The following is an 18,540-nucleotide window of genomic DNA, read 5'->3' on the forward strand; positions in this document are numbered from 1 at the left end:
GCAAAAACGTAAAAAAAATGCCAAGAAAATTTTTGCGCCAAGAAAGTCCGCGCCAAGAATGACGCAATAAAATGAAGCATTTTCAGCCCCCGCGAGCCTAACAGTCCACAGGAAAAAAAGTCAAATTTTAAGGTAAGAAAAAATTGATTATTCATATGCATTATCCCAAATATGAAACTGACTGTCTGAAAATAAGGAACGTTGAACATCCTGAATCAAGGCAAATAAATGTTTAAACACATATATTTAGAACTTTATATAAAAGTGCCCAACCATAGCTTAGAGTGTCACAGAAAATAATACTTACTTACCCCAGGACACTCATCTACATGTAGTAGAAAGCCAAACCAGTACTGAAACGAGAATCAGTAGAGGTAATGGTATATATAAGAGTATATCGTCGATCTGAAAAGGGAGGTAAGAGATGAATCTCTACGACCGATAACAGAGAACCTATGAAATAGACCCCGTAGAAGGAGATCATTGCATTCAAATAGGCAATACTCTCTTCACATCCCTCTGACATTCACTGCACGCTGAGAGGAAAACCGGGCTCCAACCTGCTGCGGAGCGCATATCAACGTAGAATCTAGCACAAACTTACTTCACCACCTCCATAGGAGGCTAAGTTTGTAAAACTGATTTGTGGGTGTGGTGAGGGGTGTATTTGTGGGCATTTTGAGGTTTGGGATGCTTTGCCCCTCCTGGTGGGAATGTGTATCCCATACGTCACTAGCTCATGGACTCTTGCTAATTACATGAAAGAAATATATATATATATATATATATATATATATATATATATGTGTCTGTCTATATATGTGTATATGTCTATATGTCTATATATATATATGTGTGTGTGTGTTTATGTCTATAAATGTGTGCGTGTGTCTATATATATGTGTGTGTGTCTGTGTCTATATATACATATTATATATATATATATATATATGTGTGTGTGTGTCTATAGATATACAGTATATATATGTATGTGTGTGTGTGTGTCTATATGTATTTCTAGGTGTGTGTCTATGTATTTGTGTGTGTGTGTCTATAAGCGTTTGTGTGTCTCTATATATTTATATATTTGTCTATATATATATATATATATATGTGTGTGTGTGTTTGTGTCTGTGTGTGTTCATGTGTGAAGTCGCCTCCCTTCTTCGGAAGCAGGTTTAATCAGTATCACTTCTTAATAATTTTCCAGTTTAATTAATTCAGTAAAAGGCTTTTATACTTGAATATTGTGTCATTTTGGCATATCTATCTTCTGCAAATGAGATGCTTTTACGAAGAAATGTAAAATAAAAAAAAATAAAAAACTATATCTTTGTTTGTCTGTCTGTCTGTCTCTACCTATCTATAGACACATACTGTACATATATACTGTGCATTCAGTAACCTTTTATGTGGATTGCACAGTACAGATTAGCTACTGATAGGTGGTGCTGGTGTAGAATGGAGGAAGAATAGTAAATGACATAAGACCGGAAGAAGCTGCAGGCAAACACGCTGCCTACAGTGCTGAAGAAAAGTTACTAATTGTCAGCCGGAGGAAACTCTGTCCTGGGAATAGCTTGTTACAAGTTGGGAGAGACTGGGCCTCACTAAACTTTTAAAACAGGTAAGAACCAAGACTAGAAACAGAACACACAGTAAATATGTGAGATAGGAAAACTGGGACATGGGTGGCACTGGTTAGTGTCATATCATGTGAGTATTACTAAGCAGAAAATCACCCACAGCTAATGTAGCATAGGATCTAGTTAGTACAAACATGGCAGATAAATAAGAACAAGTAATGGGCTAAAAGTGAATGAATATCATAAGTTCTGGTTTAGAAAACAAGACCTGAAAGAGGAAATCAAAGCAAGGAAGGGGAATTTTACTTAATCTGGGAGGGAGCTCGGCAGTTGCACTAAACAATACTATTTCCTGGGAACTTTAGAGACATTTTTTCTACTATAAAAGCACAATTCAGTATTAATACATGTAAGTTATTTGCTGCATAATAAACATTCATTGCTGACTTTTTTGGGATTTCAGCTGAGTGAACAGGCCAGTGAGGCTAGAGAATCACTATGTAACTGGATGAATGACAACGTTTGTCGCGTTTCTCCTTAAGTAGTAGTTTTGCTACATTTTGTATCTTGACCTTTGATTTGCTCAGTGCAAATCAGGTGTAACAAGTTTTGCTTAAAGGAAGAGGCACTTGTAGAACCTTTTACACTATTGCTTTAAGTATATTAGTAGATAAAGAGCTACTTTAATACAGATCATGTATAGATTAAAAATTGTAAATAAATTGTGCATGTTGTTAAAAAAAAAAGCATGAAGCATTTAATTTTGTTCAGATTGTTCCGACAACTTAATGGACTTAAAGGGGTAGCAAACAACTTGAGATTTTTATATAATTTTCTTTAGTTTTGCATAATGAAACAACTTTGCAATATATTTTCAATATTTATTTTGCCCCTTGTTATTTAGCTCTGAACTATTTCTAATTCCCAGAATTTAAACTGCACCCTGCTGACTTGATAAGACTAACTCTGATACATATCTGTATCTAATTGGCTATAACTAATAACAATTGCAAACCAATGTATTTATACTAACGTTATAACAGTGACTAGCCTTATTGTCTGTGGACTAAACCCCTAATTGGCTCCTCCATATAAGGCAGATGGTGGTGGAGTTTGGCTATTGAAACATAATCACATTAAAAAGGATGTTAATTTGTTTTAAAAACATAGTCTTGTCTCGTATGTTATTCTAAAGCAGCACAACAGAAATATCTTGAAATTACAAGGTGCTTACTGTCCCTTTAATATGTATCAGATATCAGTGACACAGCAATGTAAAGTTTCCTAGTACCTTTTAAACTCATATGTTCACACACTGTGGTGATTTTCCTCACCTTTCTATGAGCAAATATTTGTTTACATTTTTTTTTTTTTACTTTTTAGGAAACTTGAAAGCAAATATTTTCTGGTGATATGTTACACTGTCATTTTTTCCATTTGTAAGGGGGTAAAAAATAAAACTGTATTGCTCCAACCTGTTCCGACCCAACTTGACTGAGCACTTTCCATTAACCCTCTGGCTGCCAGAGAGGTCTGGTATTTTTGTAGCACTGGGCTGCTGCCCTGTTTGGCAGCCAAAGTCTTAAACAGACTTTTTTGTAAAGGCTCACACTTGTGGAGGGGGAAGGGTGTGTAGCTTCTAAAATGTTTGGCACAAAATTATCTGAGATCTAAAAAAGCTGCAGCAACAGAGATATTCCCTAACTGGTGGTGGAAAGAGCTCAGCAAATAAACTTTGTGTCTTTGAGTCACTATAAACAATCTTTTACTTGCCTATAGAAACATAGGTTTTAATGGCAGAAATAATCCAGAAGTCCCATCACTTCTGCCCATATTTCTACCTAACATGTAATTAACCCCTTCGCTACCAGGAATTTCAGAGAATAACATCCGGATCATTTATAGCAATACTTGCTATCAGTCAGTTTAAACAGGAATAGAGCCTTTGTTTTGTTTTTATTTACCTATAAAAACTATAGATATACTTTATATTTAAAAGTAGACCACCCAAGGTATTGATCTAGGCACATTTTGGTATATTTCATACCGCAATTTGTCTGCAAAATACGATCATACAAAAAAAAACATTTTTTTGCAAACTTTGGGTTTCTCACTGAAATGATTTACACATAACTACTGCTGTAATAAGACAAGTGGTCATAAAAGCTTCTCTGGGATCCCCTTTGTTCAGAAATAACAGAAAATGGCTTCTTTCCATTGAGTTGGTAAAGCTTTGAAAATGGAGATAATTGTACCACCTCAACGGAAACAAGCCCAAAGATGGCTTTGCAGTTGTTCTTTGCAATTAAAAGGCAGCTAATTGCAGCTGCACACCACACTTCTGAAATTCTCACAGTGAAGGGGTTAATCAGTTAACTTGTAAGGTTAATATTTGCTCTAGTGTATGGATTACCCTACCTGATCACTCCCAAACACCTTTCTCAACCCCCCCCCCCCACACACACACACTGATCACCACCATCTTAGGTACTGACAGAGTCTGCCAGTATGCAGTTTATGGCTTTTGTTAATTTTTAAAAAAAAAATAATAAAAAATAAATATATATATATAAAAAATATACATATATATATATATATATGGAGGATTGTTACAGAACACAATGAGTGCTCCTTACAATATAAAGGCAGATGCCCTCTGCCCCCAGCTGCAGTGTGCAATGTCTAAGCTAAAAGCTGGGACCCCAGCATGCACCTCTGTGTTAGATGTAGGAACTGTGTCAACACAGTACTCTGGGCTAAGTACTGTGTGAAGTAGTACCTACATCCAATTGGTGCAAAGGGTTAAATACAGTAGAATTGCATAATTAATAAATGCATAATAAAAAGATAATGCACAAGCAGTAAGTTTGATTTTTTATTTTTTTTCTGACAACTGTCAGTTCTTTAACTTCACCTCCCACCTGCATCATGTGGCAGCCATCAGACAATCACAAAATGCACATACTTATATTTTGTGAATTCTTGCACATGCACAGGGAAAGCTGGTGCATATAGAAATACTGTGCACATTTATATAATATCATGAATGATGATAGTTTAATTTTGAGTTTAGTGTTCCTTTAATTAATTCACTGGGCATAGCCACCTCTACCATTAGGCCAAATAGGCGGTTGCCTAAGGCATTACTTAAACACAGGCCTCACAGTGTGTCTCTATCTTCATATTTGGATTTTGTTTTTGTTTGGCATGTGTATGCCACATTGATGAGTAAAAAAATTACTGTTGGATGGTTGACATAGAAACATAGGAAGTGCCTGTGAGCTCTGTCTGTGACTTTCTGCCGGTTACTTCTGTTGACCCAGGGACTACATGTTCCAAAATGCAGTGCTGCAAAAGGAGAGTTGTGGCTGAGGGGTTATATTGTGCACCCTCCTATCCTGTAAGTCTAAATGCCACCCCTGTTGTCTCCTTAATGTCTCAATACAGGAGTCCTATGCAGGGCAAATTATAGTGCACACAGCGAGTGGATATAGGCAGGTGTGATTGAAAGGAGGAGAGTAGAGATTAGTGGGACCAATTGAGAATTAGCAACACACTGCATGTAAAGCAAATCAGTATGCCTGTCCTGGGATAGGCAAGAGAGTGAGCCTCATGCACACTCATGTTATTTCCCTATTCGGTTTAAGGAAGTTTACTATGAAATCTCATGAGAGTTAAGTCAAATTTCATGAGATCACAGTAAAATAGTTCATGACCTCAGCACTGTTGATGCTGATTGGCTGCAGTCCATTTCTTCATTTTTTTTTTACCTGCAGCTGGACAGTAGCTGAAGTATATTTTTTTACACAGGAATTACTCTGGTGAACTGAGGAGATTGTGAGGTAAAATATCTTCCTTTTTTACATAGAGATGCTCAGGTGATATTTTCCTGTCAGCTTTTTACAGTTATACTGCTTCACTTTCAAGTGATTTAGCATATGAGTATTATGTCCCTTTATCTTCTGCCTCTATTTTCTTTCTTTTCTTTCTGTCCATTCTATATCTCCCTTCTTTTCTCTCCATATATATACAACTAGTAAAAACCCATAATACAATAAAGAAATATAAAAAAGAAAAAAATTAATAAAATAAAATAAAATAACACAATATCAAATAGTATGTATATATAAGAAAGTGGATATAAGTCCAAACAATGAGGTGACTTATCAAGTCCAGCAGAGTCCAAAGATAGGGGCCCAGATGGTAAGTGTGGTGGGCAAAAGTCCAGAGAGTGTTATGCCAGGAACACAGATGGAAAATCTAGAAGGAATTAGATAGAGGGCGCCACATGGTGCAGATCAATAAGATAATGACAACAACACAGAATGATCACAAGAATCCTACTCACAATTGGAAGCGCACAATAAAGTGCAAATATAGCAGTCCGGAACTACACGTCGTCCGGTCGACCAAATAAGATGGAGCACACAGATGGAGATCCTCGTCTCACCAGGGAGAGTCCAGGGATATCCAAAGGGGAGTGCAAGTGGAGCTATACAGCAGATGTCCAGCCAGATCCTAGGGACAATCACTATACCTTTTCTCTCTCTTCATTCTCCTTCTTTTTCCAATCTGCCTCACCTCTAACTTCCTCCTTTCTTTACCTCTCTGTGCACTCTTCATTTTCTCTCTTTCTACGAAATCCAGAGCAATTCATATTCATATTTATTTGGTTCATTCTTGCATTTTGTTTTGTGTCCAGTGGCCTCATATTTGAGCTTTGCTTAAGGCCTCACTAACTCAAGGCCAAACACAACCTATTTATTAAGCTCCAATATCAGCTATGGAGCTCTATCAGCTGCAGAATTACACGAGTGAGCCTGCAGCCGACAGTTAAGACGGATGCTTCTTAACGCACTATGCCACCTACTATGTGGTAAATATCAATTTATAAGACTGGGAGATTGACAGTCCCTGCTCTGTAGTATTGCTGTCTGCCATACGTGATGCTGGGCAGACAGGGGCAAAGATTTACTACCCTGTCCGCCCCGATCTTTAATAAATATACTCCTTAATGTGCATTAACAAATGTATTCCATTTGTTATCTAGGCCTAAAAGTATGTACTTATGTGTTCAATATAAACAAATACATCCACATATTATTTTGAATACATTATAGATTTTTTATTGTTTAGTGTTGCTTTGATAATTTTGCTCCCAATCATTTTTAATTCTTTTCGGTCCATTTATCATTGTGCAGATGGACATGATCCGCTATAGCAAACCATGTCCGCCGCACATTGATAAATGCCGACAGCATACGCTGTCGGCATTTATCATTGCACCAGCAGTTCCTCCCCCCTTTCTCCTATCCCCTTTCCCTTAGTGCCTTGAGACCCTCACGGGTGATTAGTTTGCGCTCTATAAGTACCCAATAGATAGATAGAACTGCTGATGCAATGCTGCCCCCTGCCGATTCGCAGAAGTCACTGTTAATCAATAGAGGGTTGAGAGGGATAAGGAATTTAGACTTTTAGTAAAAGAAAATCTTGCGCTAAGAAAATAACAAAAATAAGTTTTATCATGCTATTCAGACCTATTAAAGGGACATGAAACCCTAAAAAATTATTTCATGATTCAGATAGAGAATACAATTTTAAACAACTTTCTAATTTACTTCTATTTTCTAATTCGATTAATTCTCTTGGTATCATTTGTTGAAGGAGCAGCAATGCACTACTGGTTTCTAATTGAACACATGGGTGAGCCAATGACAATCAGTATATATATGCAGCCACCAATCAGCAACTAGAACCTAGGTTCTCTGCTGCCCCTGAGCTTGCCTAGATAAACATTTAAGCAAAGGATAACAAGAGAAGGAAGCAAATTAAATAACAGAAGTGAATTGGAAAATTGTATGCTCTATCTAAATCATGAAATAAACATTTTGGGTTTCATGTCCCTTTAAGGCCTAGATTACAAGTAAAGCACAAAATATCAGCAGTAAGGGAAAGTCAAAACTAAACTTAAATTGATTAGATAGAACACATGATTTTAAACATCTTAGCAATTGATTTCAATTATCAGTTTTGCTTAGTTCTCTTGGTATCCTTTGTTAAAGAGTAATCTTAGGTGAACTCATGAGTGTGCAGGCATCTTACACCACCTGGCAGATACATAGTTACAAACACTGCTGCCATAGACTGCTATAGACGAGCACTCTCCTTAACTCCTGTCAGCCTCACTAGATTTACTCCACTGGTTTTCACACCTGTCCTCAGGCCTCCCCAATACGCCAGGTTTTTAGGATCACCTTGGACGAGAGCAGGTAAAATAACCATGTTTATTAAGCAGCTGATTATTTCATCTGTGCTCCAGTTCAGAAATCCTCAAAATGTGGCCTGTTAGGGAGGCCAGAGAACAGGGTTAAAAACCAGTGCTCTAAACAAAGGATATCAAGAGAACAAAATAAATTTGATAATAGAAGTCAATTGGAAGATTGTGTAAAACTACATGCTCTATCTGAATAACCTACATTTCATTTTGACTTTAGTGTCCATTTAACATTGCTCAAGTGCAGTCCATAGTGCTTCTATTGTTGTGCTCATAGGCCTAGATTTGGAGTTTGGCGGTAGCCGTGAAAACCAGCGTTAGAGGCTCCTAACGCTGGTTTTAGGCTACCGCCGGTATTTGGAGTCACTCAAAATAGGGTCTAACGCTCACTTTTCAGCCGCCACTTTTCCATACCGTAGATACCCTTACGTAAATTGCGTATCCTATCTTTTCAATGGGATTTTTCTAACTCCGGTATTTAGAGTCATTTCTGAAGTGAGCGTTAGACATCTAACGACAAAACTCCAGCCGCAGGAAAAAAGTCAGTAGTTAAGAGCTTTCTGGGCTAACGCCGGTTTATAAAGCTCTTAACTACTGTGCTCTAAAGTACACTAACACCCATAAACTACCTATGTACCCCTAAACCGAGGTCCCCCCACATCGCAAGCCACTCGATTAAATTTTTTTAACCCCTAATCTGCCGACCGCCACCTATATTATATTTATTAACCCCTAACCTGCCCCCCACAACGTCGCCGCCAGCTACCTACAATAATTAACCCCTAATCTGCCGACCGCCACCTACGTTATCCTTATGTACCCCTAATCTGCTGCCCCTAACACCGCCGACCCCTGTATTATATTTATTAACCCCTAATCTGCCCCCCTCAACGTCGCCTCCACCTGCCTACACTTATTAACCCCTAATCTGCCGACCGCAAAGCGCCGCCACCTACGTTATCCTTATGTACCCCTAATCTGCTGCCCCTAACACCGCCGACCCCTATATTATATTTATTAACCCCTAATCTGCCCCCCTCAACGTCGCCTCCACCTGCCTACACTTATTAACCCCTAATCTGCCGACCGGACCTGAGCGCTACTATAATAAAGTTATTAACCCCTAATCCGCCTCACTAACCCTATCATAAATAGTATTAACCCCTAATCTGCCCTCCCTAACATCGCCGACACCTAACTTCAATTATTAACCCCTAATCTGCCCAACGAATCTCGCCGCTATTCTAATAAATGTATTAACCCCTAAAGCTAATTCTAACCCTAATACTAACACCCCCCTAAGTTAAATATAATTTAAATCTAACTAAATTAATTAACTCTTATTAAATAAATTATTCCTATTTAAAGCTAAATACTTACCTGTAAAATAAATCCTAATATATCTACAATATAAATTATAATTATATTATAGCTATTTTAGGATTTATATTTATTTTACAGGTAACTTTGTATTTATTTTAACCAGGTACAATAGTTATTAAATAGTTAAGAACTATTTAATAGCTAAAATAGTTAAAATAATTACAAATTTACCTGTAAAAGAAATCCTAACCTAAGTTACAAATAAACCTAACACTAGACTATCAATAAATTAATTGAATAAACTACCTACAATTACCTACAATTAACCTAACACTACACTATCAATAAATTAATTAAATACAATTGCTACAAATAAATACAATTAAATAAACTAGCTAAAGTACAAAAAATAAAAAAGAACTAAGTTACAAAAAATAAAAAAATATTTACAAACATAAGAAAAATATTACAACAATTTTAAACTAATTACACCTACTCTAAGCCCCCCAAAATAAAAAAATGCCCTACCCTATTCTAAATTACTAAAGTTCAAAGCTCTTTTACCTTACCAGCCCTGAACAGGGCCCTTTGCGGGGCATGCCCCAAGAAATACAGCTCTTTTGCCTGTAAAAAAAAACATACAATACCCCCCCCCAACATTACAACCCACCACCCACATACCCCTAATCTAACCCAAACCCCCCTTAAATAAACCTAACACTAAGCCCCTGAAGATCTTCCTACCTTGTCTTCACCCTACCAGGTTCACCGATCCGTCCTGAAGAGCTCCTCCGATGTCCTGATCCAAGCCCAAGCGGGGGGCTGAAGAGGTCCATGATCCGGCTGAAGTCTTCATCCAAGCGGGGCAGAAGAGGTCTTCCATCCGATTGAAGTCTTCATCCAAGCGGCATCCATCCGGAGCGAAGCGGCAGCATCCTGAAGACCTCCACCGCGGAACATCCATCCTGGCCGACGACTGAACGACGAATGACGGTTCCTTTAAATGACGTCATCCAAGATGGCGTCCCTCGAATTCCGATTGGCTGATAGGATTCTATCAGCAAATCGGAATTAAGGTAGGAATATTCTGATTGGCTGATGGAATCAGCCAATCAGAATCAAGTTCAATCCGATTGGCTGATCCGATCAGCCAATCAGATTGAGCTCACATTCTATTGGCTGTTCCGATCAGCCAATAGAATGCAAGCTCAATCTGATTGGCTGATTGGATCAGCCAATCGGATTGAACTTGATTCTGATTGGCTGATTCCATCAGCCAATCAGAATATTCCTACCTTAATTCCGATTGGCTGATAGAATCCTATCAGCCAATCGGAATTCGAGGGACGCCATCTTGGATGACGTCATTTAAAGGAACCGTCATTCGTCGTTCAGTCGTCGGCCAGGATGGATGTTCCGCGGTGGAGGTCTTCAGGATGCTGCCGCTTCGCTCCGGATGGATGCCGCTTGGATGAAGACTTCAATCGGATGGAAGACCTCTTCTGCCCCGCTTGGATGAAGACTTCAGCCGGATCATGGACCTCTTCAGCCCCCCGCTTGGGCTTGGATCAGGACATCGGAGGAGCTCTTCAGGACGGATCGGTGAACCTGGTATGGTGAAGATAAGGTAGGAAGATCTTCAGGGGCTTAGTGTTAGGTTTATTTAAGGGGGGTTTGGGTTAGATTAGGGGTATGTGGGTGGTGGGTTGTAATGTTGGGGGGGGAGTATTGTATGTTTTTTTTTTACAGGCAAAAGAGCTGTATTTCTTGGGGCATGCCCCGCAAAGGGCCCTGTTCAGGGCTGGTAAGGTAAAAGAGCTTTGAACTTTAGTAATTTAGAATAGGGTAGGGCATTTTTTTATTTTGGGGGGCTTTGTTATTTTATTAGGGGGCTTAGAGTAGGTGTAATTAGTTTAAAATTGTTGTAATATTTTTCTTATGTTTGTAAATATTATTTATTTTTTGTAACTTAGTTCTTTTTTATTTTTTGTACTTTAGCTAGTTTATTTAATTGTATTTATTTGTAGCAATTGTATTTAATTAATTTATTGATAGTGTAGTGTTAGGTTAATTGTAGGTAATTGTAGGTAGTTTATTTAATTAATTTATTGATATTCTAGTGTTAGGTTTATTTGTAACTTAGGTTAGGATTTCTTTTACAGGTAAATTTGTAATTATTTAAACTATTTTAGCTATTAAATAGTTCTTAACTATTTAATAACTATTGTACCTGGTTAAAATAAATACAAAGTTACCTGTAAAATAAATATTAATCCTAAAATAGCTATAATATATTATAATTTATATTGTAGCTATATTAGGATTTATTTTACAAGTAAGTATTTAGCTTTAAATAGGAATAATTTATTTAATAAGAGTTAATTAATTTCGTTAGATTTAAATTATATTTAATTTAGGGGGGTGTTAGTATTAGGGTTAGAATTAGCTTTAGGGGTTAATACATTTATTAGAATAGCGGCGAGATTCGGTCGGCAGATTAGGGGTTAATAATTGAAGTTAGGTGTCGGCGATGTTAGGGAGGGCAGATTAGGGGTTAATACTATTTATGATAGGGTTAGTGAGGCGGATTAGGGGTTAATATTTTTATTATAGTAGAGCTCGGGTCCGGACGGCAGATTAGGGGTTAATAAGTGTAGGCAGGTGGAGGCGACGTTGTGGGGGGCAGATTAGGGGTTAATAAATATAATATAGGGGTCGGCGATGTTAGGGCAGCAGATTAGGGGTACATAGGGATAATGTAAGTAGCGGCGGTTTACAGAGCGGCAGATTAGGGGTTAATAATAATATGCAGGGGTCAGCGATAGCGGGGGCGGCAGATTAGGGGTTAATAAGTGTAAGGTTAGGGGTGTTTAGACTCGGGGTACATGTTAGAGTGTTAAGTGCAGACGTAGGAAGGGTTACGCTGAACGCGGCTTTTTTGCAGGTGTTTGGTTTTTTTTCAGCTCAAACAGCCCCATTGTTTCCTATGGGGGAATCGTGCACGAGCACGTTTTTGAGGCTGCCAGCGTCCGTAAGCAACTCTGGTATCGAGAGTTGAAGCTGCGTTAAAAATGCTCTACGCTCCTTTTTTGGAGCCTAACGCAGCCTTTATGTGGACTCTCAATACCAGAGTTATTTTTATGGTGCTGCCAGAAAAAAGCCGGCGTTAGTTTTTCGGGTCGTTACCGACAAAACTCCAAATCTAGCGGTTAGTCTTTCACTAGGGTGCACTAATATCTGCATGTCTGATACTGCAAGTTTGTTAAATCTCTGACATAACAGACTTCTTTGGAGGCTGTTAGTGAAATTCATGTCAGATATCTCTCTAGCACAAAGCCAAGGGTGCGCTTAGCTGATGATGGGCAAGTAGTGGAGTTCTTTATGTAGTTATGTACTATACTATTTATAATAATGCATTACTTCAGGTCATAAAAACACACTCCATTTTACAGCGGTAAATTGAATTACAGCACACAATTCACCACTTGTTATACAAGCACAATTAATTAAAAGCATTAGGGTGTATTCAAAATATTGGCTGTGTTAAGATGCTTTGGTTAAACTATTTAAAGGTAATAGGGGGATATTTATCAAAGCCTCAACCGCAAATACGCCGGAATTCTGCAGCGTATTTGACACCTTTTCCCAGTTATCAAACTTTTAACAGATACGCTCGCGGCTATTCTGGCCCAGCGTACCTGGTTTGCAATCCGCCACCTTGGAGGCCGCGGATGCCATAGAAATCAAGGGGAGTCTGAAAGCAGTGAAAGCTTATGTTTGATGCTGCCAGATATCCCATTGATTTATATGGTTGAAAACAAGTTAAGTTTACACCTAACACCCTAACAAAAACCCCAAGTCTAAACACCCCTAATCTGCCACCCCCGACATCTCCGCCACCTAAATAAAGTTATTAACCCCTAATCTGCCACCCCGACAACGCCGCCACCTAAAGTTATTAACCCCAAATTTGCCGCCCCCCACATCGCCGCCACCTAAATAAAATGTATTAACCCTTATTCCGCCACTCCCCGACACCGCCGCCACTAAATAAACTTATTAACCCCTAAACCTCTGGCCTCCCACCTCACCACCACTAACTAAACCTATTAACCCCTAAACCGTCAGCCCACCACATTGCCAAAAACTAAATTAAGCTATTAACCCCTAAACCTAACAACCCGCTAACTTTAAATTAAAATTATAACACCCCTATCTTCAAATAAATTAAAACTTACCTGTAGAATTAAAATAAACTATTTTAAAATATTAAATAACCTACCCTAACTATTATCCTACAATTAAATAAAACTACAAATTAAATAAACTAAATTACATATTAAAGAAACCTAATCCTACTAAAATTATTTAAATATACTATTAAACATTATTACAAATGACTAAATTACAGCTCCCAGTTTAGAACTGTTAATGAGATTGGGCTTGGGCACCCACTGAAAGGGGCTGATAAAGCAGGAAGAGCAGATCCACCCCTCTCCCCTCCCCTGCATATGAAAAGACCCATTACACAAAAAAAGAACAAACAGGGGTTTGTAGACCTGGGTCTACATCTGATACTCTGGGGCTTGGTTAGGAGTCTGAAAATCAGCACAATATTATTAAAAAAGTAATTAAAACTAAAAATAGTTACAATATCACTCCCAGATGTCTGGATCATCTACAAAACATTGATGCAAAGAAAAATCTAGTGTACAATGTCCCTTTAACCATCCACTTGTAATACAAATATGTGCATTATTCTTTGCACAAGGTTGTACAAAAAGATAACACAGTCTGCACTATCAGATGAGCTCTATTTGTAATCTAGCCCTAAATGTATTAGTTTCACTCAGTTTGTTATTTGCCCAATACAAATTATTCTTTCCTCTTATCTGGTTAACATGCTGCTACCATCAACACCTGCACTATAAATGAATAAGGGAAGTGTAGCTGCTGTATTTGTATGTTATTGCATTATGCACTTTGTAAATAAACTCTGACTCATTAAAGAGCTTCAGCCAACATCTCTAAAGGTCGGTATCTGCTAAACTGCGCCACTGTCAGAAGCAGGTGAAACGTAACTCAGTGTTTTCAGGTGAATGTTCTATAAAGTTTAATGACTGAGTAACCTAATTATATGAACACTGGTGCACACTGAGTAATATGAGAGTCCAGGAAGTATGGCAAATTGATGAATGACATATTAATCAGGTCAATAAAAAGTTATCTGTTGTAGATTCCATTTTAAAATGTAATTACGTAAACACATTTTTGATTGACATTAATTATCTTTAAAGTGATTGTAAAGTTTAATGAATAAGTACCCGGTAACTAAAAATAATCTTAAAAATAGGGGTACTTTCATTTATTAAACTTTACAAAGACGCATATTTTTTAAAATACTTACCTTTGCGTTATAGTAAACATAATGCTGATCATCCGCCCGCAGCTCCTGCTTTCTTTAGCAGAATGATGATGAATTTGGCTTCCTCCAATCGTTGTGTGCCCCCTTTGGCCTCTATCTTGTGGGGAATGCAACAATTGGAGGAAGCTGGATCGTCATCGATGTGCTTATGAAAGCAGGAGCTGCGGGTGGTGGATCAGCGTTATGTTTACCATAAAGAAAGGTAAGTATTTTTAAAAATGCTTTCAATCACTTTAACACAAGCAAACTTTAAGAAAAATTATTAGAATTTCTAATTACTATATAGATGTTATTATTTATTTGAGCCATAATATTACATATATATTATAATTATTATCTTGAGTAATAACATACAGGCAAATTTAAAGGGACACTGAAACCAAAATGTTTCTTCCATGATTCAGATAGAGCATTCAATTTTAAGCAACTTTCTAATTTACGCCTATTATCAATTTTTCTTTGTTCTCTTGCTATCTTTATTTGAAAAAGAAGACATCTAAGCTTTTTTTTTTTGGTTTAGTACTCTGGACAGCACTTTTTTTATTGGTGGATCAATTTATTCACCAATCAGGAAGAACAACCCAGGTTGTTCACCATAAATGGGCCGGCATCTAAACTTACATTCTTGCATTTCAAATAAAGATACCAAGAGAATGAAGAAAAATTGATAATAGGAGTAAATTAGAAAGTTGCTTAAAATGTCATGCTCTATCTGAATCACTAAAGAAAAAATTTGGGTTCAGTGTCCCTTTAAGCAAGCTGGAGTGCTCTAATCTTCTGAAATCGGTGAATGAGCTCTGGCATGTTCTATCCTTGGTGTGTGGGTTGATCAAGATGACAGTTTCTAGTTTATTCTGATTAGAGATTAATCACTTGTTAGAATATAATGCTTTATTGTTAGATTTCAGCCTTTGGGATATTTAGACATTTTTACTACCTGTTCAACCTTATAACACCTTCATGTTTATGCGCTTCAAATAATATTCTCAAACTTCATGAAAGTATGAACTTGCCCTAATGTTAAATCCTAAAGTTTAACAATAATAAGCTCATAGTATTGTAAAATATACATTATTTATGGGCTAATAGCTGTCTGAGATCACTAGATGCAATGAAATCTACTGTATGGTTTGTGCATGCTGCTTTCGTTAGAAAAGGCCTTAAAGGGCCAGTAACCCCACCAAATAAGGTTATATAATAATGCACACAGTGCAGAATTATATAACATTAGCCTAGCGCCACGTTTCTAAAGCAGAGTATAGCAAAGATATTTACCTACGATAATCTATTTTTCAGAACGCCGCTCCTGGCTCTACTGAGCGGGTCTGTTTTTTACCTAAGCGCATCGGGCACGCTGTCTAGTCACAGCACACCCGATCGCACCATTAAACTGTATGTGCGCACTCCCGCTCGGGTATGGTAGCGGGAGTGAGCACATTCAGTTTAATGGCGCGATCGGGCGTGCTGTGACTAGACAGCGTGCCCGATGCGCTTAGGTAAAAAAAAGACCCGCTCAGTAGAGCCAGGAGCGGCGTTCTGAAAAATAGATTATCGTAGGTAAATATCTTTGCTATACTCTGCTTTAGAAACGTGGCGCTAGGCTAATGTTATATAATTCTGCACTGTGTGCATTATTATATAACCTTATTTGGTGGGGTTCCTGGCCCTTTAAAAGAAAGAAGCTTACTGCAGGCACCTGGTAAGTTTAAAATAGCACCATGTTTTTTTTTCAATAGGTAAAGGGATATTAGAGCATGGGATTGTAATATAAAGTATTTATTTATGTGCAGTTAAAAAATCTTTCATTATTTATTTTGTTCCCTTTACCTGTAAATTGTTGGCTTTCTAAATTCCAGTTTCTATAAAGTGATGGGTGCCACCATGTTTAAACTTGAGTTGACCCTTATCTGTTTCTCCTGCTGAAGACAACTAGACACAGTTAAAAACAGGCATTAGAAGAAGGGATTCCATACAGCTTTCTAAATTAAAAAATCTACAGTAGTTCAACATGGCATTGCCCATTACTTTATAGAACACACTTACATTTTTAATATTTATTTAAACAAGTAATATAATTGCAGACTACAACTACATTTTATTCTAAGTCTAATATTTGCTTTGACTACATCATTGGGCCCCATTTATGAAGCTGCAAAAGCACGAGATTGAAATGCTAGTTAAGTAGCTGCGATTTAAAACCTCTGCCACTTAAACTCATCTGCCACCTAGAGTATGGGGGAGTGAAATAATCCTGATCTGATCAGGATGATTGACAGCCCCAGGGGGCAGCATTGCACAAGCAGAGGTGAAGCCGGAGGGATAGGTTCACAGCTGTCCACCTGGCCATTAATAAATCAGGCTTATTATTTCTAGCATGTATTTACTGCTTAACATCCTTTTAAGCATCACCCATTACTTAACTAATTTGGAGGAGCCAATAAGGACGTGCTACTGGAGAAGACCAGACTAGTTATGGTCATTATGTTATGTTTGTAGTTTCATATCTGCTAATCTCCGATAAAGCCAATTAGGGACAGATATGTAGCAGGTTTAGGCCCTTCCAGATGGCAGATTTGGAAATTACAGGAATATGAAGCAAAATAAATCAGAAAAGTATATTTGAAAGTTATTTTACTTCGCATAATCACATTATATTATATCTAAAGTGCATACTGTGCAAGGACAGATTATATATACTGAGAGTTAGTTGGAAAAAATGATCAAATTAGGGTTTTCATTGGAATTTGATTTCAAGGGGCAGATTTATCAAGTGTCGGGTGGACATGATCTGCTGTAGCCGATCATTTCTGCCCAACATCGATAAATGCTGACAGCATACACTGTCTGCATTTATAATTGCACGAGCATTTCTGGTGAAATGCTTGTGCGATGCCACCGCTGCACATTCGCAGCCCATCGGCCGCTAGCAGAGGGTGTCATTCATCCCGATCGTATCCAATCTGGATGATTGCTATCCGCCACCTCAGAGATAGCGGATGAGTTAAGGAGCAGCGGTCGCAAGACCACTGCTTCTTAACAAAGGCTCATGCAGAAACCGCTGCATTCGCCGCATGATAATTCAGCCCCCAAGTGTATGATCTTTGACCAAATTTTAAAAATTGTATTCATAAAAAAAAAGTAAACACAGAACTAGAATGAGCTACCTGAAAAAAACGAGGAAAAAATACAACGATGCACCACCCCCACTACGGCCTAGTTTCCCTTGCTGTTGTAAGCTAATAGTAACAAGCATCTCCATTTAAGTCTGTGGAGATTTGTTATGTTACCACAAGTTTACACAATCTGTAGAGATTTGTTATGTTTCTACAAGTTTACACAGTTTAAAAGGACAATGGAAACAAGGCCTATGAGTGCTACAAACATGTAAAGGTAGAAAAATGGCTCTGTATAGAGGGCCAGAAACAAAATATAGAAAGCCATATATAGGGCTCAATTTATCAAGCTGGGGCGGACAGGGGCGTACATATGCAAACCTTGTTAAACATATTCACTGAGAATAAAATGCAAATGAAAATAACCACTTTATACATTTAAAAACATAATTTATATTAGAACTTACCTGATAAATTCATTTCTTTCATATTGGCAAGAGTCCATGAGCTAGTGACGTATGGGATATACATTCCTACCAGGAGGGTCAAAGTTTCCCAAACCTCAAAATGCCTATAAATACACCCCTCACCACACCCACAATTCAGTTTAACGAATAGCCAAGAAGTGGGGTGATAAGAAAGGAGCGAAAGCATCAAACAAGGAATTGGAATAATTGTGCTTTATACAAAAAAATCATAACCACCACAAAAAGGGTGGGCCTCATGGACTCTTGCTAATATGAAAGAAATGAATTTCTCAGGTAAGTTCTTACATAAATTATGTTTTCTTTCATGTAATTGGCAAGAGTCCATGAGCTA

The 18,540-nt window shown here is 37.8% G+C and overlaps 1 protein-coding gene across 1 annotated transcript in view; it reads left to right on the forward strand.

The window, feature by feature from the left end:
* Positions 1-1,451: 1,451 nt before the first annotated feature.
* Positions 1,452-18,540, forward strand: part of MAP3K20 (mitogen-activated protein kinase kinase kinase 20) — a 543,230-nt gene continuing 526,141 nt past the window's right edge. The window contains exon 1 of the mRNA XM_053712840.1: positions 1,452-1,627. The gene's annotated coding sequence lies outside the window, so the exon portion shown is untranslated. The remainder of the gene's footprint in view (positions 1,628-18,540) is intronic.

This window comes from Bombina bombina, chromosome 1 (genome assembly GCF_027579735.1).
Source record: "Bombina bombina isolate aBomBom1 chromosome 1, aBomBom1.pri, whole genome shotgun sequence".
Classification (NCBI taxonomy): Eukaryota; Metazoa; Chordata; class Amphibia; order Anura; family Bombinatoridae; genus Bombina; species Bombina bombina.